This window comes from Onychomys torridus, chromosome 23, assembly GCF_903995425.1.
Source record: "Onychomys torridus chromosome 23, mOncTor1.1, whole genome shotgun sequence".
In the NCBI taxonomy this organism is placed as follows: domain Eukaryota; kingdom Metazoa; phylum Chordata; class Mammalia; order Rodentia; family Cricetidae; genus Onychomys; species Onychomys torridus.
Window position 1 is genome coordinate 11,351,977 of NC_050465.1, and position 22,240 is coordinate 11,374,216.

A 22,240-nucleotide genomic window follows, 5' to 3' on the forward strand; every position below is an offset into this window, starting at 1 on the left:
TAAAACTGCTTTCATGTTGGAAAACATGGAAATAGACTAACCTCAATTTCTTTTTCACAAACATGATCACTCAAGTTTGTGCTCCAGATGAAACGAGGTCTCTCTTATTCACTTTGAGTTGAGCTACGGTTTGTGTTGACATGAGCTGTCATGTAGATAGTGTGATAGAGTGATGTCTACTACTAGATTTTATTTCATTTGTTTGTGTACATACATTTGGATGAATTCCAATTTTAGCAATTATAAATTAACTTGGTTTGAATATTCTTTTATAAGTTTTGAGTTTACTATATGACTACAGGTTTATAGAGGAAGCAAAGTTTTTAACAGAAATTGAGCTAGAGTCATACCTGTGATATTTTGTTTTAAAAAAAAAAAAAAGCATGGTTACTTTTGGCCTGTGTCCTAAGAACTTGCTTGAGGCTAAATTTAAAAGTAATAGCTAATTTCTTTGGCAGAGGGAATTTCAAGGTTTCATAATGTTGAGTATCTGGTATGGTTATTACTGACTTATTTTCTGCAGGTCCACAAAGAAAAAGAGCAAATGGGGCAGATATGTATATATATACAGTTTGAAGAGAAAGAAGAGTACTAAGAAGCCATGTGTGCATTGAAAGAGGCTGTAACTGTAGGGATCTGTGCCTTTAAGGGGATCCTCCCGCTCAGCATTGGAGTGATAAAAAAAAAAAAGGTGCCCAAAGGCAAGACCACATCCAATAAAACTTCCTGTCACCTGGCTCTAGAAGTCAAAATCCTTATCAACTAATTCCAACCTTAGGTCCTATGGAGTTTAGTACCAGTTGATAATAGCCTGTCCTCTTGAGAGTGGAGCTTTATCACTTTACTTATTCATTTTTACATTATTGTTTAATTTTACTTTACATATTCTGATTATCAAGAGACTTAAGTCAGTCGATGTGGTAGATTATCCAGCACCCAGGAGGCAGGCAGATCCAGTTCCATATAGGCTTCATCTACATACTGGTTTTCAGGCCAGCCAGGACTACTAAGGGAGACCCTGGCTAAAACAAACAAATGAAGACAGAAGGCTTAATTAAATGTGAAAAATTTTTCATGTAGAACCTTATAGTGGAGTTGTTGTATAAATGAACACCAGAAATTCTACATAGGGACTGCACAGTAGTTCTTCTAGTCCCTGTGTTTCGTTTGCTGAAAGTATTAAGGCTACAGAAAGCAGTGTAGAGAAAAGAACCTTTGGGGGCTGGTAGCAGGCTTCTACAATGTCACAGTTGCTATCCTGTGGTGTACAGACTACAGTCTGAGAACTTTCTAGGGTGGAAGCTGAAGGAGAGAAAATGTCTCTGCCCAGCAGGTGCTGTCCTCACTGCCAAGCCTAGAAAGACCAAGTGCTCCATCCTGCAGGGTCTTTTTCCGATGCAACAAAACACACCTTCATGGCTGTTTGATCAAATTAAAATTTTGAAAGCTAAGAGATTCACCACTGCTAGATGACAGGGATATTATCATTCCTTTTCTGGTCTTAAACTTCAGTAGGATTCTCACACACACACACACACACACACACACCCAAGACCAAACAAACAACAACAACAAACATTTATCACTGCTGACCTGGGAAATTCCAGGAAGGATATAACATTTACATTGACCTATAGTATTTACACTTGAACAAAAATGACTTAATGCTCCCCAAGCTTCTCCATCAGGGAGTCAGTACAATGATTTGTCAGTAGTGTTTGCTATGTTTGAGGACCAGGAGAGTTCTTCTGTATGGAGATGCCACTACCACTGCATAAATCACAGTAGATTTAGCAGTAGTGAGATAGAGTGCCCTCAATGAGACCAGTTTCTAAGAACACAGGGATGAAAGCCAGGAAGAACACAATGGTTTGGAAAAGAGCAATCGAGACAGAAAATATTCAGATGACTCTCCAGGCAAGTTTATTACTTAAAAATGATTCATAAAAGCAGCAAAATGGAGAAGAAAAGATTAGAATGAAGTTTTGTGTTTGTGAGACTAAAAGTTTTAAAAGATTACATGAAAGAACTGGGAAACAAGAAGACTTCTAATTCATAATTTAGGCTTCATGCTGAGAAACAGGGCAGTGAATTCTGGAACTCAGAATTCATGATGAACCCGAATATAAGTGGCTGTGCAGATTCACTAGAAATTTTAAAATATCTGGTCAAAGGGTTTATTCACTGGTGATTTTTGGTTTTCTCATAAAATGGTCTCCAATTCAGATATCGCCAGAGAGATAAGAGAATATTAATTTATCCTGAAGGGTGCAGAAATATAGAAATATAAAATTGTAAACCTAAAAAAAAATAAAATAAATTGACAGTCATCAGCTCTATCAGCTACTAAAGATGAACTTTAAACAACAGCCAGGTCTTCTTTACAGCCAGCTCCTCTGTCAATAGGGGTTAACTTTTAACCCCCTTGTCCCTTATAACCCACAACTGCCATGGACCAAAGTTAACTTTTAATAGTTGTTTCTACATGACTCTTAGTATGCATTCCATGCCTGATGCTTACTTTTCCATATAAAAGGGGCTTGGAACCCACCCACTTGACCACAGCTTTAGAATCCCAGACTGGCTGTGGTCCCAGTTAATTGGTAAGCTTTTTTGAAACAGCCAGTAAGAAGCCCTGTTGAGTTTGGATCAAGGTGCCCCACAATGGGTGAGACACACCATGCAGGCATGGCTGATGGTGGAGTGGAAGTTACTCACATGGCAGATTTTGGAGAGAGAGAGAGAGAGAGAGAGAGAGAGAGAGAGAGAGAGAGAGAGAGAGAGATAGGAAAGAAAGTATTCACCCGGTTGGCATCGTTGGTTGGGAACTTTGGAGGTGATGCAGGGGCTGGTGTATCTGGAGGAACCCTTGTGGATTGGCCTTGGCACAAGTCTGGCAGGAGAGGTGGATCTGTGCAGGGTCCTGTAAGTGTCTTTAAAGCAACTGGAACAGATTTACATCATCTTGGTGTCATAGCAAAAGCTTTGGGTTAAAGGTATGAACGGTTCCTGTCTTCAGCCCAATGCAATATATCTTTAAATCTATAACCAGAGGAAATTTGCTGAATGGAAGTGGTTGAGTGAGTGGAGGAGGAGGGAGGCTTCTCTAAACATCATCAGATCTGAGAAGGATGTGTAAGTGAAGAGAAGTGAGACAGCTTTCCTTTCCTCACATAAACAAACCTTAAAGCTGTTTCTTTTTATCTAATTCTCCAGGGGATACTGAGAGCAGTCAATAGGAAAAAGTTACATTGAAATCTGTTCTGTGAGTTTATCTGATCTGGCAACAAGGTAAACTGTGTCCAGACCTAGCAGTAGCTCTAGGATAGGGAGACCCGTGGCCTATATTTTACACATAAAAAGAACTCAGAAGGCAGTTGAAGCCTTAGTTGCTCCCATTGAATGGACAAAGCCTGGTTGTCAAGTGATATCAGAGATCTGAGAATGATAAATTTTAACTGAGTTAGCTATTGAAAGTTGTTGTTCAAATGTCTAATTGTCTTAATACAAAAAAACCTAGAGCCAGATATTGGGGTGAAAGCTGAAAGATCAGAGAAGTAGAGAGCAAGTCACAGGCAACCTTGCCTTGCCAACTTTTCAGCCAATCCTGTTTCCATTAAACCTCACACTGAAAGCCTCTGACTTGAAAGGGTCTTAGCTGACCTGCCTTTTTCTCATCTCCTCGTGCTTTATATACCTTTGTCTGCCCAGCCATCTTACTTCCTGGGATTAAAGGCATGTGTGCTTCCCAGTACTTGGATTAAAGGTATGTGCCACTGCTTCCTGGCTCTGTTTCCCATGTGGCCTTGAACTCACAGAGATCCAGACAGATCTCTGCCTCTCGAGTGAAAGGATTAAGGGTGTGTGCCACCACTGCCTGACCTCTATGTCTAATTTAGTGGCTGGCTCTGTCTTCTGACCCTCAGGCAAGTTTATTATGGTATACAATACATCACCACAGAAAGTGACAGAGAATTAACTGCTGGCTACCTAGGCAGCCACCCCAGAGTCCTCTATGGTCGTTAAGGCATAGTTTCAGGGCAACTACATCAGTCTTTGCCTCCAAGGACTAGACCTTCCAGGCCTCAGAAGATCCAACTGTTATGGGTTAGGAACTTGTGGGAAGGACCAGCCTACATGGTCTAGGCAAAAGTGAGGCAGTGGGTTCCCAGCAGTCTAAGTTCTTCTGTGTCCATCTCAGTGGCTGGTACTGCCACTCTGGAGCAAGCTCTGGGTGGAGGCTCTTCTGTGCCCAGCCATCTTCTTTGGGGGAAATAAGGGTGCTGTTGGGAGCCAGCATGTCTCGATATCATGAAAAGCTTTTTAATTAAACATTTCAAATGCCACATTATGTAGATCTCTGAGCATTTGAGGAATGTCTTTCCATTAAGTAGGAATGGCAATCAACTTATATTCCCTAACAACCATGTGTTAGCTGTTAGCCAGTTCCTCTGTCAACAGCTGGTGGTTAACTTTTAACCCCCTTGTCCCTCATAGCCCACAACTGCCATGGAACAAACTTAACTTTTAATAGTTGTTTCTACATGACTCCTAGCATACATCCCATACCTGATGCTTACTTTTTGCTATAAAAAGTGGCGTGAACCCTCCCCCAACATAGCTTCAGAATTCTGGACTCTGACTGTGGTCCCAGTTAATTGGTAAGCTTTTGTGCCACATGGTGATTTCTTTGTTTCTTTCTTTTTTTTTTTTTTTTTTAATAAAGTTTGTTTCTGGTTTAATAGACTTGTTGGTCTGTCCCCAATTATTGTGTGACCCAGGATCCAACATCCATGATTAGGGAATGTGAGACTAAGTTATAAAATGACAATAAGAATGGAAAACTCAGGATACAGAATATAGTGGCTGAATGGAGAACCATATGAACCCTCCGAATGATACATGAGAGAAACAGATACTTGAGCAACTCCTAACCATGCTAATATAAGATGCCATCTGTCACTCCACAGGTATACTTGTACTTCATGACCATGAACTCATGGCCCTAGATGAATATAAAATGTGCATGTGACCTAAATACTGTCTTTCCGATTTCTCTAGATGAAATTATAGGTAAAGAATAATAAACATTACAAGATTCCACTTCTTTTGATATTTAACCTACCAGAATTAGGTAAATTATTTTAATTTTCCTATTCTAAAATGATAGTAGAAAAACAAAGTAAGCAAGAAGCAAGAGTGAAAATAAGAATTTATTTGGCTACAATAAAATAAAGTGGAGAACAAAGAACAGGGATAACAGAAAAACAAAGACATAATCGTCAAGGCAGAGAGGACTGGGGGAGAACGGCATAGGTTTTGATTTACTGCCTGTGATCTTTCAATACACTGAGTTATTTCCATGAATTTTAATTCCAGAACACTTGATTAAACTATACATTTCTCATTTGTTTGTTAATGGTTTCTTCTTGGGATTGTATGAGTTGAGATGACAGTGATACTGAAAATTCAAATACACCAAAGAGAAGCACCCTCCCTGCAACCACCTCTCTCCTCCACACACCCCAACGGGGGGATTGATTATTTATTATTATTGTGGTTTTGGAAGACATCATTCACCCAAAGGTGGGACTATGTGTTCATTCGGATTACAGTGAAAAGTGTTCTCAAATACATTCAGAAACTCTCAGCACATAGTACACATAAGAGCAATCAGTTTGGTTAGAGTAGATTTCACTTGAGCCAGCAGCAAACACCTTCCCCAAGCTTCCTTACTCCCTAGGTCTCCCTTCTCTAGGGGTAGGTGCCTCCTCCCTGGAACTGAAGTGTTTTTGCTCTCCTCCTTCACTGCAACTAAAGGTGATCAGTCTTTGACTTCCCATCTGATAACGGTGCAGCCATTGAGAGGAAATGACTGCAGACACAGGGCGGAAGGAAGATCCTGCCTTGTCTCCTTTACCTTGGTTTCCCACTCCTCTCAGTGACAGAATCCAGACAAAAGACCATTTATCTGGGAGGCTAGCAGATGCTTAAGACTAGGGCAGACAGTGACCTTCCTAAAAAGACAACTTTTGCTACAAATGACAACTGTTTTCTATGCTCACATGTATTCATTTGAAGAATTAATTGATGGCAGTGTCCTAACTTGTATATGTATTTCATTATTTGTGTATTGTGTTTCATTATATGTTTCTCTGTGTGTTTGTATAAGCTTATAAACATAGATTTTGTTCCTAGTACTTCAGCTATCCTCAGCACAAACTATCATATTGTTCATAGCAATCTAATTCAACAAATGCCTCCAGACATAATTCAGTAGTCTCTAGTGGTGTGTATCTTATCTGAAAAAAACTCTCCTATGATAGGCCTGCAAATATCAGGTATCTGAAGTAGATAAAACCACATAAGTAGTGTTTCTCTTAGCTGCCATCCTAAGTCAGCCAGTTTCTGCCTGAATATATTTCAGCTCCACTATATTCATCCTCCATCATGTGTTCTTTGCTAATCAACTGTCTCTTTCATCTGCTTCTCTATATGACTTCCTCAGTCAATACCATCATGACAGTTCTGTCTTTCCTGACATCTCATTGGCTTGTCTCCCAAGACATTGAATAATACTAGGTTTCCTTTTCCTTTTTCTTTCTTTTGTTTTTTCTTTTTAATGTTTTGCTTTGTATTGTGCTGTTCACTTTTTTTTTTTTTGCTAATTAATTAAGTAGTTTTTTCTCAGTGCTATCAAATTTCCCCCTCCCTCCTTCATCTCTTCCCTGTTCCTCCCCATAACCTCCTTCCCCCATCTACTCCTCCTCCTTTCTCTTCAGAAAAGTGTAGGTCTCTCATGTACATCAGCCAGCCATGGTATGTCAAGATGAGGTAAGAGTGGGCACCTCCTCTCCTATTAAGGCTGGAGGAGGCTACCCAGTAGGAGAAAAGGGTCAAAAGCAGGCAACAGAGTCAAAGACAGCCCCTGCTCTCACTGTTAAGAGTTCCATAAAGACACTAAGCTACACAACTGTCACGTACATGCAGAGGACCTAAGTTTATCCCATGCAAACTTTCTGGTTGGTGGTTCAGTCCCTTATGATCCCAGGTTAGTTAATTGGGTTTTCTTGTCTTTGCCAGCCCAAAATCCTTTCACAGTCCTCTCTTAAAACATGTTCAAGTCTGTCACAACACTAGCCCACTAACCTTGTACCCATTTCTCTCTTAGTGTTTCTGTAACTAGGCTAAAGCACCATGACTGAAATAAATTGAGGATGAAAAATTTGTCTCATCTGACAACAACTCAGATCAGACTGATCATTGAAGTAAATCAAGGCAGAAACTCAAGGCAAGAACCTAGTGGCAGAAACTAAGAGTCCATGGAGGAACATCACTTACTGACTTGCTCCCAAAGCCTGGCTTAGCCTGCTTTCTTATACCATCCTGGTTAGAACCATACACAATGATTTGGACCTTAGAAAATAAATCAAGAAAATTTTCTACAGCATTTCCTCCTGGGCAATCCTTTGGAGGCATTTTCTCAATTCCAGATATTTTTAAGTTTTTGTCAAATTAACCAAGTCTAAACACTGTCATTGATAAATTCCACACAGAGGCCTTTTCTTCTTCATTTTTCTGTCTTTGAGATTTTACGTGAGTGAAAAGAGGATTGCTTACATTTGACATATGAATTATGCTCATATGTGTTCTCTAGAACATGTGTCTCCAAGATTTCCCCTTCCTAGCAGAAAAGGCTTCCTATATCTACTTTTCTATTCTCAGTCACATTTTCCGGGGTATAGAGAATGTGATAGTCTCCTACACTGACACAGATCCAAAAGCATGAAGAAAATGAAGTTTTTGTTGATGTTGTTTCTTTTATTTTGCTCCACGTTTGTCTCAGTTTTAGTTCCCCAAATTCTACTTAGAATAGAATACAGATTTTTTTTTTTTTATATATATATACTGTGGAATTGTTTACGTATCTCTGGCCTCCTGAATCTGCATCTCTAAGAACTCCAATGGATGGAGATACACATTTGTTTTTTTTCTGTGTATATTTGTCTTGATTCTTAATCTTCTGCCTTTTATCAAGCTTTATTGTCTTCTTGGGAAGGAAGAATGGTATTAAATCATCAAAAAGAAACCCTCTATACTAAGATTTATAGGAAAAACAGATTTAATGTGTTGAATTGTCCTGTTCTGAGTGGCTTGAGTGGTAGCCAGGATTTTATTCTCATATTGCCACTCTGGTTCTGCTTCAGGCAATTCTTAGTGCATAGTTCATGAGTATGGCTTCTTATCAAAGCCTCAGGAACTGACTTTTAATCCTGCCCAACAGTCAGAAAATACAGAGGATGAAATAGGTATTTATAGAATTAATTTTTCTTTTATGATATGACATTTTGTTCTGATCTTAAGTTAGAGACTGACACATTGCTAAGAATCAAGATATTTGTCTCTATGTATGGCTTTTTATTTTGCTTTGTTTTGTTTTGGGAAGAAATTTTAGACTAATGTTTAGAATATTAGATTCATTTTATGTTAGCATCCTATAATGAATTTCATTATTACAAACACAGGGGCCTACAATGTATAGCAGCCTTTATTTATGTAAAAATCAAAGAATTATCCAGTAGTTTAATTTTCCTATGAAAAATAAAAGTATCTTATTAGTTCCCAAGCATGTACTATGTTTTGAAAATTAAGTACAGTAATGTTTTTTAAAGTAAACATTCCATTATATTTCATTAGTTATGCTTATTTAAATACTAGCTTTACACACATTTATTTAAAATACATCCTTTGAACTTAATATACTCTAAAATACACTGCTCTTTCTGTTACTCAAAGTCACTCTGCTTTCTTGTGCTGTGATATGTTTATCTGTGTTGGAGTTTCAAATATGCTCTGGCTTTGGTTAAGTTCAATGTGATGTTTCAAAAGAGAGAATTCTTATATTCCATAGTGATTTTAAAAACTTAACTTCTCTCTCTATATATATTTCTGAAAAATGTTAAAAGATTAAACACTGTTAATTTCTCTTATTATTTCAGAAAAAAAATGTTCTTATTAACAATTCCCTAGTCTCCCCCCACATTCTGACCCAGAGAACCTAGATAGCCAGCATATCATAACATCATAATACTAGCCTTCAGAGCTCACAGGACATCTGTTTATATAGCTTATATTATTCATATAACACCTTACTCTTGTGCTTATTTCAGCCTATATTTATAATATACTGAAACCATAGTGACCCCAAAAAGAAAACTTCAGGCATGCAAGGCATTAGCTCTTCTGATAAAGCCAGAAGAAAGCTGCTACAATATATTTCAAAGTAATACTTATTTTTTTGGAACAAAATACCACATTCAAATTAGCACATTACTTAATAATTGTCATGTTGGATGATGGGTCCAGACGTTTCATTTCCAATATAATTCTCAATTGTTTAAAGTATTTTTTCATATGTGAGAAACAGACAATATTGATTGTGTTATAACATTCACTAATGATTCCAATAAGTTTTTCATTTTAGTGAAAAATTTTAATAATTTTTTTAGCTACTGGATACACAATTTTAAAAGAGAGAGGGAAAATATTACTACATTAATTTTTACTAGCTAATCTTATAATTTATCCAAATACTAGTCGATATTCAAAATTTTACTGGACCCATATCAGGCCCTTCATTAAAAGCCTCCATGACATTTAAGATTTCTATTTAAACCTTAATTTTCATTTTCATTTATATGCATATGTGACTTGTGCCCTGTGAATTGGGGTATCCAGGGTTGCCAGAAGCAGACCTGTGTAGATGTAACCATCTTGTATCCTCACAAGCTAAAGTTATATGCAGCTGTGAACCATCCAGACAGGCTGTGAACTGAAATCTAGCCCTCTGTAAACACAGGAAGCACTCTTCACCTCTGAGCCATATGTCCAATCTTCACATTTTAGGTTTTAAATCATAAAAATATAATCATTGGGCTGGAGAGATGGCTCAGAGGTTAAGTGTACTGACTGGTCTTCCAGAGGTCTTGAGTTCAATTCCCAGCAACCACATGGTGGCTCATGACCATCTGTAATGAGATCTGGTGCCCTCTTATGGTCTGCGGGCATATATGCAGGCAGAACACTGTATACATAATAAATAAATAAAATCTTAAAAAATATATAATCATCTATAAGAACAGTTTTGTAGCTGGGTGGTGGTGGCTTACACCTTTAACCCCAGCACTCGGGAGGCAGAGCCAGGCAGATCTCTGTGAGTTCGAGGCCAGCCTGGGCTACCAAGTGAGTTCCAGGAAAGGCTCAAAGCTACACAGAGAAACCCTGTCTCGAAAAACAAACAAATATACAAACAAACAAACAAACAAACAAACAAACAAAAGAACAGTTTTGCAATGTCAACAGCTTTTTAACTCTATTTACTGACCCTCCAGTAAATCTGATTTGATTGCCTGCCACTATCACTTCTTGGGTCTTATCACTCAGGAGTCTATGTCAGTGATATTCTGATAAAGTCTGTCATGTCTAACAAATTACTATTATATTCTCTTCCTCTCATGATTAATGGAACTTTTCCTACATCTTCATCACAAGGGACCAATTCCATTGATAGGCAAGTGGCATCTCATCTTGCCCACTGACATTGTTGCACAGGATATAAACATCCTTAGAGATTTATGAACAGCTTCTGTGCTCTCCTATGAGATCCATGTATACCAAGCTCCCAGGAAACAATGCTTCTAAACCCATAGTGGCCAGAGAACCAACTCTACAAAGTGCAAAATTTGTCAGTGGGAAGGATGGTAAATAAAATGCACTAGATTGGGAATTCATGCTTAGGATCTTGGTCCACTTCCTGACATCTATGAATAGGTTATTTCACAAGGCAAACAAGAATTAGAGTTACAGAGAAAAGTAAATCCCTAACATGATGATCTTTAAATAAGAAATCTTAGATAAGCTGGAATGTTAAACATAACCATCGAATTTTTAAAGAATAAAATATCAGCCCTGAAAACATATATACAAGCAACATTATATGGACTGAACAGGTTATATTTAGGAATATATGCTCATATGTATATGGATGTAATAATTAATAATTAGTGAAAAAAGAGACCATGAATTTGAAGAAGAGCATGGAGGGATTTATGTGAGGGCTTGGAGGTAGAAAGTCAAGAGAGAAATGCTGTAATTACATGATAATCTTAGAAAAAAGAATTAAAAAGGCAGAAACTCAGAGAAGTGATGATTGACGAAGCCTGAGACACATACCAGGAGCTGAGGAGGGCTCTATACTGTAGCTGATTGTGAAGATGAAAGAAGAAGAATGTAGACAAATAACAGTCTTATTAAATAAGAAACACAGAGCCAAATACAGAGTTAATAGCCAAAGAGATCAGAGCAACGACTACCTTTAGCTTAGCTTACCACCAGCAGTAGCTTCCCAGAGAGCTTCTAATGCTCTTGCTAGGCGAGTGCTCTACCACTGAGCTAAATCCCCAACCCCCTGATTTGTCTTTTTATTGCCTTTCTGTTCTGCCTTCTCATTGGCTCTAAGCCCAGACACATGACTTCCTCATCACTGCCTGTATATATAGACCTCCAGGTCTCTATAGTTGGTACTGGGATTAAAGGTTTGTGTCACCACGCTTGGCTGTGTCCTTGACCACACAGAGACTCTGCTTGCCATGTGGTTGGATTGAGGGCGTGGGCTACTACCACCTGACTCTGCTTATGGCTCGCTTTGACCTCTGCTCTCCAGGCAACTTTATTAACATACAAATAAAATCACATTTCAGCACAAATAAAATATCACCATAGAAGAACATGAGATGAGGTAAGTATAACATCTAAAATCTTGTTCACTGCCAGAAAAACTGCAGTCTTGAAAACACAAGACTCTAAACTTTGTTGACTACTCAAAGGAGCAGGAGAATGGACTGTCCCCTAGATTCTGGAGCCTAGAATTTCCAGAGAGAAGTGCAGCTCTAATTTCTCCTAGAGTGTAGTCCCATGAGAACCTTCCCAACTTTACAGCATGTGAAGATAACTGTGAGAGCTGGCAAGTACCACTGAATTGTGGTGGTCCTCCATTGCTAAAGGGATAGGTCTCACTTCTGAACAGGAATATGGCTGTATGCTCCAATAGTAATAGTTGACCATACAGAAAAAACTGCAACAATGTTCCATCTGTTTCCAAACCCTCTTTCTCTCCCTTTCACAATGTCATCAATTTTTAGTTTTCATTTTTCCCAAGGGTCCAATGCTCCTAATTATTACCATTTTCTTCACATGGGATTTACAAGCTATTTCTTAGTATATTGATATATGTTAATAGATACAATGCTTTGTTTTCTGAAAGTTAACTTGTGACTTTGGAAGACTGCTTTCAAGAGAAACTTTTATATGCACACAGAAGGCACGTTTTTATTTTTATTTTTTTCTTATGGCGCCTATTTAAATGGGTCAATTTCATTTTAAATGCATGACATATTATTACCACAGTTATATTAATTCTTACTTTAAAATGGTTTTATTTTAGTTTTGGTTGGAATATGTTAATTTTACATGTTAGTTTGGATTTAATGTGATATTTTAATACATGCATACAATGTGAAATAAAATTTGATCTATTATCTGTGTTCTGCCATTGCATAATCATTTGTAACTTCTAGTTACTACATTTTAGACTTTACATAGAAAAAAATATATGTGGTATTTATCATTTTATATACAATTTATTTACTTCTAATCATATTTCCTATAGTTCCAGCTACCACATAACAAGTAACAAAATTTACTCTTCTTTATATCTATCCAGCATTCTTTTGGGTAAATATATATATTCATTCATTTGTTTGTTCGTTCATTCATTCATTCATTCATTCATTATCTCTTCATGAACATGTATGCTGTGTTATCTTTGCTATTGTGAGTAAATAAGGCAAAGATGGTGCACATGAAAATGGCTTTTTGCTATGCTTATTTTATTTCTTTTATGCATATTTCCCCAAAAAGATCATACTAAGTATTTGATAAATGGGAAAATTCTAGAAACATTTCAAGATCTGAAAGGAGCCAATGTGTCAGTTTTCAGTGTTTTAATATTGTGGATGGCTAGAAGTTTAGCTGCAGCAATTAGGCAAGAAATAAATTAAAATTAAAGCACCTCCAAATACAGGAGGAGGGAGTCAAATTATCCCTTTTTGTATGTGATAAGATTATATCTGGAGAAAAATCTAAAGATTTCATTCAATAGGATACACAAATCCAGTAAAGTTTCAGGATAAGAAAATCAACATGCGAAATCCAGTAACATGTTTACATTATCAATTATGGATTTTCTGAGAAGGAAATAGCAAAAATAATCCTATCAGAAAAGCTAAAACCAAAACAAAGCCTAAAATACATGAGTTATATTTAATGAACAAGTAAAGGACCACCACAGTGAATGTCATAAAATGCTGATGAGTAAAATTTTAATTAATGCCTAAAAATACATAAATTTCCAAAGTTAATGAATCAGAAAAGTAAGTATCCACACTACCCAAAGCCATTAATAGGCTCACTCTAGTCCACACTGGTATTTCTCACAGAACTAGAAAATTGTTACATTCTTATTTTTTTTATTTTTCCTCACTTTCTTTTTCCTAGTTCTGTTCTTTTCTTTCCCACGATCCATGTGAATAATCTTAGGAATGTCATTAAAATGACTTTCAGTAAGAATGTTTGTGAAAACATAGTTTTACTTACAATGTTACAGGATATGCTGTTTTTCTCCATCTTGTGTCATGATTGTTTCTGTGATATGGTTTGTCAGTATTGCTAAAAGATATTTTTATCCATGACTTCAACCTTCTACACAGTGCATACAATTTCTTCATCTGCACATATCACTTCCTTTTGTCAATTCTTTGTATAATATTGTCTTCTCTTATTTTTCTGACACTCATGAGCACAAACACATCAGGAGAGTTTTACCTGCTCTTAGCTTCAGCTACATTCCCCCTGGCTGAAAATCTCTCCAAAAACAGTGTATTAACTTGTACTCTTCACAATGGGAAACAAAAGTGTACTTTTCCTCCTATTTAATAACACTGTATATTTTCTGACTTTACAGTTTTGATAAGCATATTTATAATCTAGCTATATTCTCTAACATATTTGTCTTTACCTTTTTTGAGTTTTGAACATTTTTATTTTATTTATTTGCCTCATTAACATTTTTTTTATTCATTTTACATACCAACCACAGACCCTCCTCTCTTCCCTCCTTCCACTCTCCCACCCCTGCAGCCTCTTCACCCCCAATCCACCCTCCATTCCCTCCTCTGAAAAGGTAAGGCCTCCCATGGGGAGTCAGCAAAGCCTGGTACATTCAGTTGAGGCAGGTCCAAGTCCATCCCCCTGCATCAAGGCTGTGCAAGGTGTCCCTCCATAGATAATGGGCTCCAAAAAGCCGGCTCATGCACCATGGATGGATGCTGATCCTACTGCCAGGGGCCTTTTAAGTAGACCAAGCTACACAACTGACTCGCTTATTCAGAGGGCCTAGTCCAGTCTCCTGCAGGTTCCACAGCTATAGCAATACTGGAGAGGTTGCCTGAGTTGGGTTACTCAGGTAATCAGATTGGTGAATAACCTAACTGTCATCATAGAGCCTTCATCCAGTAACTAATGGAAGCAGCTGCTGAGATCCAAAATCAAGAACCAGGCCGAGTTCCAGGAATCCAGTCGAAGAGAGGGAAAAGGAATTCTATGAGCAAGGAGCATCAAGATCATGATGGGGAAACCTACAGAGATGACCAACCAAACTAGTGGGAACTCATAAACTTCAGATATTTTTTTTAATACAAGGTTTTTTTCAATACATGGTTTTACAAATATTTTCTCCTAGTTTGTAGCCTCTCATTTCAATCTTGTAACTATCTTTTATAGAACAAGGTGTTTTTAGCTTTGATGAAATACAATTAATCAGTTTTTCTTTTAACATTTCTTGTATGTATCATGATTTTTGTCTGTTTTCCTTTGGAAGATATCGTGGTGATATTTTATTTGTGCTGAAATGTGATTTTATTTGTATGTGAATAAATAAAGTTACCTGGGGGTCAGAGGTAATAGCAAGCATAGATAGCAGAAGTCTGGTAGCACACACCCTTAATCCCAATCACATGACAGGCAGGTCTCTGTGTGTTCAAGAACACCACCAGCTTGGAGACACACGCCTTTAATCTCAATACCAACCATTGAAGACCTGGAGATCTGCATAGACAGGCAGTGACTAGGAGGTCATGTGGTTGAGTTTACATGAGAAGACAGAACAGAAAGTCAATAAAAAGACAGATACACAGGAAATAGCTCTCTTTCTCAGGGGAAAGATGGCAATGGCAGCTAAGGGTAAGAAGGTGGTTTTAAGTCTCAGCTCTTAGCTACTGCTCTGACCTCTTGGGCTTTTAAGCTCTGCATTTGGCTCTGTGTTTCCTATTTAATAAGACTGTTACATCTACAAGATATTTCTATGTTTTACCCAAATTTCTATGATATATTTTAATTTTTTTGTAAAGTGTGAGGTATAGGATCAAGTGTTTTGTGTTGGATTTTTTTTTCTTTCACATAGCTGAGTAATTGTTTTGACTGTATTCATTGTAAGAACAATTTTTTCTTGATGTTGATACACAAAATACTTTTTTTGCCCTATGTACACTCTCTTTAGTTAGCCCTTGTTAGCCTGGAATGTAAACTAGATTTGCCTCAAAATCACAGAAATGTACCTGCATCTGGCCCCCAAGTACTGGGATTAAAAATATATGCTACCATTCCTTGCTATAAAACTTACTATGTTAGGACAACGAAAAACTGTCTTATATCCAGTACAGTTATACATAAATTTTCTATTTTGGTTAACTTTTTATAGAAATTTAAAAATTATTTTCACAATCTCAGATCTATAAGAATATCTGTAAGGTTTTTATGTTTAGCATATATTTAGATTTTAATTGTATTGTATTATTTGAATTTAGAGTAAATTTTTATGAATACTGTGAGATATAAAATCTTTCTTTTCAATTATATATTATTCTCAAAAGATGGTGTCTGTTCTCCTTGTCTTTTATGTCTCTTCCTCTTTATAAAATAAAGGACTACTGTTTCTCTAATCTAACTACATTTTTTGTCTTTTCTTGATCATTTCCTATTTACCAAGTTCAAATAAACTATTTAAATGTCTCTGAATAGCTACAATATGTTGATAGCAAGTAGAAAATCATAGTGTTTGTTTCTTTATTGTTAATGTATAAAATCAGCTTCGTATATATGATCTAAATATAAATTTGTCAAAACTTTCTATAATTTTGGTAATGCTTTCCCAATGAACAGGCTGATGTCTTAAATACATATTTTAAAAATGTATTCATACTAACCAAACTCTACAACTATTTCCTTTTTGAACTGTTTTGTAATTTAATAAAAACTTTAAATTCTAAGTCACAAAGAGAGTGACTTTGCCTCTCATGTCACTGGGTTACACCACTGTTACTTCCTTAACTTATTATGATGTCCTCAGTGAAGATTCCACACTACTCTACAATGGGGGCAAAGCAGGACTCTCATCTTGGTTCCTCATAAGGCTAGTTAAATCTTTTACTGACAGCTAAAGATTAGATGCTGCCACAGGGCAGCCCCTCACAGAAAGGCTCCATGTAAGGTCACAGATGATGTATACTCTAGATTTGAGTTTACCTATCAGTCCTTAGTACATATCAATTTGATATATGAATATTTTAATTATCTGTCCTAATGAAATTTAATCTTCATGAGAATACTATCATTAAATTATGAAATTCTCATTCAATACTGAATTTAATGAACAATTAGCTGTAGAATAATTCTGTGTAAGTAAAAATTAATGTATATACAGACAATTTATTTATGATCACATAAGACATTATACCTCCAGAAATATATGCCTCAAAGATTTCATTCTATGGATGTACATTTTAAACTCTTGTATTCATATTTTGAGGAATTTTAGGTGGTAGCTTACACATATTATGTACAGATCCTTCTTTGTTTTAAATAAGAAATATTTTATATTTTATAGGGTTGATGTGAGAAAATAAATGAATAAATAGTAGATTTGAAAATAGGGGGAAAAAAGAAAATAGGGGAAGGATAATAGCATGGATGTGAAAAGCAAAACCTGAATTTTACATCTTAAAAATTGAAACCAAGGTTGCTTATTAAAGAAACTCACACAGTGTTTGAGCAGGAGAGTTGAGAACACAATCTGACCTCTTTGCTCCTTCCAAAAAAGCATTACATTATGGTAATTGTAAATAGTAATGCTCATTTGAACGTGTCGTAACTGATTTGTGTAAATATGTCTTCATGATCTCATGTTGAAGCAAATAACCTAATTTCCTGAGGATTTTTTTTTAACCACTCCAGAATTTCCAATTTTTTATCCTTATTTATCATGTAAATCATGTCACTAATATCTTAGATAAAAGTAACTTGCTACATAGGATGCTGGAAGAATTGAAAATTGATGAGTCAGAGCATGTGGCCATGCTACTCTGAAACATGTTGTATTATTAATGATTGCATATGTTTGCTTTTTCTGTAGTTTATTTTCAAGTTATAACCACAGAATATGGAGAGGCAAAAGCAGAAGGTAGCAAAAACTTTTCCAGTTGAATCTTGAGGCTGATGTGCTCTATGACTAAGATCTATGGTGGTGTGCTTGATAAGCATGTCTTGTTTCAGACAGATACAAATGTATAGATTATTTGTTACCAGAAAGAACTATGCAGGTTTCCTTACTTACATAAGCTTTTTCTTTGTGTTGGGAAGTATTCTTTCTCAGCATATTACCAATACAGATGTTATAAATTAGTAGACAATTCTTTATGGCCTTTCCTAACCAATACAACAGTTTCAGATTTCCGTGATGGAGATAAATGTGGGTTTGGAAAGCGAGTTCTGAGTCATTCTGAATTCTTCATGCAAGTGTTTTACCCCACTCATTCTGTATTTACTACTCTAAATATTTAGTGAAAAATTGATCATTGAGAACATTTAAAAACCTGAGTCTAGGGATCCTAGGTGTGTAGAAACAGCTGGGTGAGCAGCAGAAAGTGTTGCTCTATAAGGAGGAAAACAAACATAAATAATCCATGATTAAGGATGATAAAGAACAGTTGCTATAGTTTCTTTTGTTTGGCAATTAGTAATCACATGAAATGAAAATTGTTTCCTTTCAGGCAGCTTCTGCATTTTTGTGTGCATTCACGTGCAGAGTTATTGATATATCATTGAGATCTTTTTAGTTCACTGTATTATCTTCAGTAAACCACACCTTTATGTAACTAAATGATCAGTGAAGGTCTTTAAGATGCAATACCTCAACATAAATGATAAAGAACGGTTCATGTTCATTTTATTCTTACCTCATTATGTTTATTTTTGAGTGAGTAGAATGATAAATCTCATAAATACATTCACTCTAATCCCAGAAATTCTGTAAAGTTGAAATGACATTCATTTCAAATCATAACAAAACATGTTCTGTGCTTTGTTGACAGTTCATTGTTAGTTGCCCCCTTGCATTACTGTACATTTTCACAATTGCTTTAAGACAAAGCACCTCATTTGCTTGTTTTGTTTTCCAAGTGCTTAAACTGGTCACAGTGGCCAACACCTATTTAATCCACTGAGGAGTCTAAGGTAAGAAGACCGACCCTAAGTTTGAGGTCCCAGCAAGCTTGGGAAACCTAGCAAGATCTTCTTTCAATAAAAGAAAAAAGAAACAAATGAAAATAATATCAGGAATAGTGTGCATTTATTGTCACTGTCACACATGGTAATATGTTAGTCTGTAGCTTCAAAATTCAGCAGCTGAAAGAAGAAAATGCTTAAGCGGTAAATCCTGATGTACTCTTAGCCTGGGGTGATCACTAAGCCATTTGAGAAACATTATAGATGAATACATACAAATGGAGATTATTCGTGAAATTAAGATCAACATTTTACTATTGTGTTTAAGCTTAAAAAATTTTGTATCAACACTTGTAGTTTTACTGTGTTGATTTGTAAACAGACATTTTTAAAACTTATGTCATGTTTGGTACAAAACCAAGCATTAAAATTGTTATGATAAGGCTGGAAACAGTTTTGTGGTTAAGAGTGTGTACTGCTCCTGTAGATGACCTAAGTTTGGGTCCCAACACACATGTCAAGCACCCCCAATGCCTGTAACTCCAGCTCTAGGGGATCCAGTGCCTGCTTTTGAAATCCACTGGCAGCTATGTAAATGGATGTTTCTCTCCTGCCTGCCTGTTTTCAAATACCTGGCAGCTGCTTCCCAAATAATTGACTGGGAGGCTTAATACTACTTACAAATGCTCAGCCAATAGCTTAGGTTTGTTATTAGCTAATGCTTACTTTAAATTAACCCATATTTCTGTTTACACTCTGCCACATGGTGGTACCTTTATTAGCATGGCATGTTGTTCATCTCTTACTCCCTCTGCCTCTGGCTGGTGACTTTTCACTCTCCTGTTTTCCTTCCCAGTGTTCTCAGTTTGGTTCTCCTGCCTAACCTTATTCAGTTCAGCTATTGGCCAGTAAGCTTGTTTATTAAACCAGTCACAGTGACAAATCTTCACAGTGTAAAAATGGATTTTTCACAGCACAGTTACACTCACATGTGCAAATATCCCCACCTAGACATACATATAAACATAAAGTATAATAATACATCTTTAAATATTGCTATGATAATTGATCAAATAAATTTTATAACTTCCAAACCTTCCATAGTTGGTAAGGAAAGAACTTTAACAATACATAGGTCATGTATTTCTATGAAATAGTCATGTGGACAATCTTTTTCAATTTCAATTCCACAATGCCTATTATAATTATGTCTAATGTGATGTCAAATTTAAAATGTTTTTCAATCAACATTAAAGATAGCTGAATGATGTATGGAGTTTATTAATTTCATATATTTATTCAAAATTTAGATAATATTAATGTGCATTCATGCATTAGTCATATATTACTTGATTTATTTTATAACATAATCACACTTTCAATAAAATTTGGTTTCAAAGAATTATCTCAACACCAGAGTTTCAGATTACACCTTTCAAGAAAACATTGATTTAAGGGCTAGAGAGACAGTTCAGCAATTAGGAGCATTGATTGCTTTTTCAAAGGACCCAGATTCAATTCTCAGGACCTACATGGTAGCACACAACCATCTGTAACTCCATTTGCAAGAGGTACCATGGCCTTTTCTGGCCTCTCCCAACACTGGGCAAGAATGTAGTGCACAGATATTCCGGCAGGCAAACCATCCATACACATAAAATAAAACAATTTTAAAAATAAAATGTTGATCTTACTGTTTTTAAATGTGATAATATTAAGCTGTTATATTGTTTATATAATCTTTTAAAATTAATAGAGTATTTATTTTTTGATGTTTGGGATTGAACTCAAGGTCTTTCCCATGATAATCATACATTCTACTATAGACTATAATCTAACCATTCACTATCCCTAACTGATAAATAGAAACCTAAAAATAGTTCTTATTCATGGGCCATCACATGATATGTTCCAACCATGTCTCCTTTGTGCAGTGTTTAAATTAGATTACATAGGTATTTCCTTAGACTTTTACTGTTCCACTATAATGTATCACTTTTAGCTTCTTTGTTTTAGTTTTTAGAGATATATAGCAATTATTGTTACTATCATTTTTCTTCTGTGCATTACACACAGAAATATCTTAGACTAGCTTTTTATAACTTAGTAGTATTCATTTAACATTTCCCAATCTGTTCTTTTTACTCTCTCCATCTTCAGACAATGACAACTCCATGAAGCTCCTTTGTGAGAACTCCTTCACACTTGTACATGAGTGAGCTCATGCAGCATCTGCTATCCTAAGCCTCAAATATGGTGTCTTCATGCATATGTGAATGTTAGCTGTTAAATCAGTGATAACCAAGCTACAATCTCTAGAGCTACAGAGGTTAATTATAGAGGAAGGGACTAGATGGGGTGGCAGATAGATCTCCCTGGGAAGGGAAATAGAATAGATAGTTATGGATGGTTGTGGACTTGAATGGGATGATCAAATGGATAGAGAGGGGGAGGAGAATAAAAGAGGGAATGTAGCTGATGTTTTCCTGTGCTCAGCCGGCACCATGGTCCCACAGCCACTTATAAAATTCCTGTCTCCTGCCTGGTCTTGTAACTCCTCAGACCCAAGTAAACACACAGAGGCTTATGTTAATTAAAACTGCTCAGCCATTAGCTGAGGCTAACTACTGACTAGCTCTTACACTTAAACCAGCCCATTTCTGTTAATCTATATGTCCCCATGTGTTCCCTGGCTTTACCTCCTGTGCTATTACATGCTGCTCCCTGGACAGTGGGCTGGTGTCTCCTGATTCAGCCTTCCTCTTCCCAGAATTCTCCTTGTCTCCTTATCTTGCCTATACATCTTGCTGGCTACTGGCCAATCAGCATTTTATTAAACCAGTGTACAAAAGCATTATTTCACAGCAAGGGAATACAGGGAAATAAATGCAGGGAATGCAGAGAATACAGCTAAAATTAAAGTCCATTAATGGTTGGTATGGAAACTTAATACCATAAACACTTCTAAAACATATACATATAGGAAGGTAATCTAAATGAAATCAGCTATACATCTTGTATTACCAAATGAAGCTTTCAGTACTGGGTACAGAGCACATCTAATTAAATTGTTGACCAAAAGGGTGCCCATGGAAAACTCCAAACAACTCAGGCTTTTGCCAAGGCTGTTGGTTCTCTCCATGAACTTACAGCAATGTTGTGTCACTGACGGCAGCACCTATACTACCCATTGAACACTGATTAGTCAAGCTGGTTCCTACTTAGAGCCTTAATCCCCACTGACTAATGCCCTTGGTACTAGAAGGTACTCTGCATACTACCAAAGGAGAAAGCTAAACACCAATCCAACTAAAAACCTTTTGATCTACAATGCTGCCCTGCCTATAAAATATACTAGGGCAATGGTGCCCCAAGCTTGTGGAAATAATCAACCAACATCTGATTTGACTTGAGGCCCACTCCATGATCTGGAACCCATACCCCACAATGCTTGAATAAGCAAGGACCTAGACCAGATAGCCCAGGAACCTAGGATAAGCCCAATTATTACTACCAAAGAAACGTGTAATAACATGATTCATAATGACATTCTGCTATATTAATA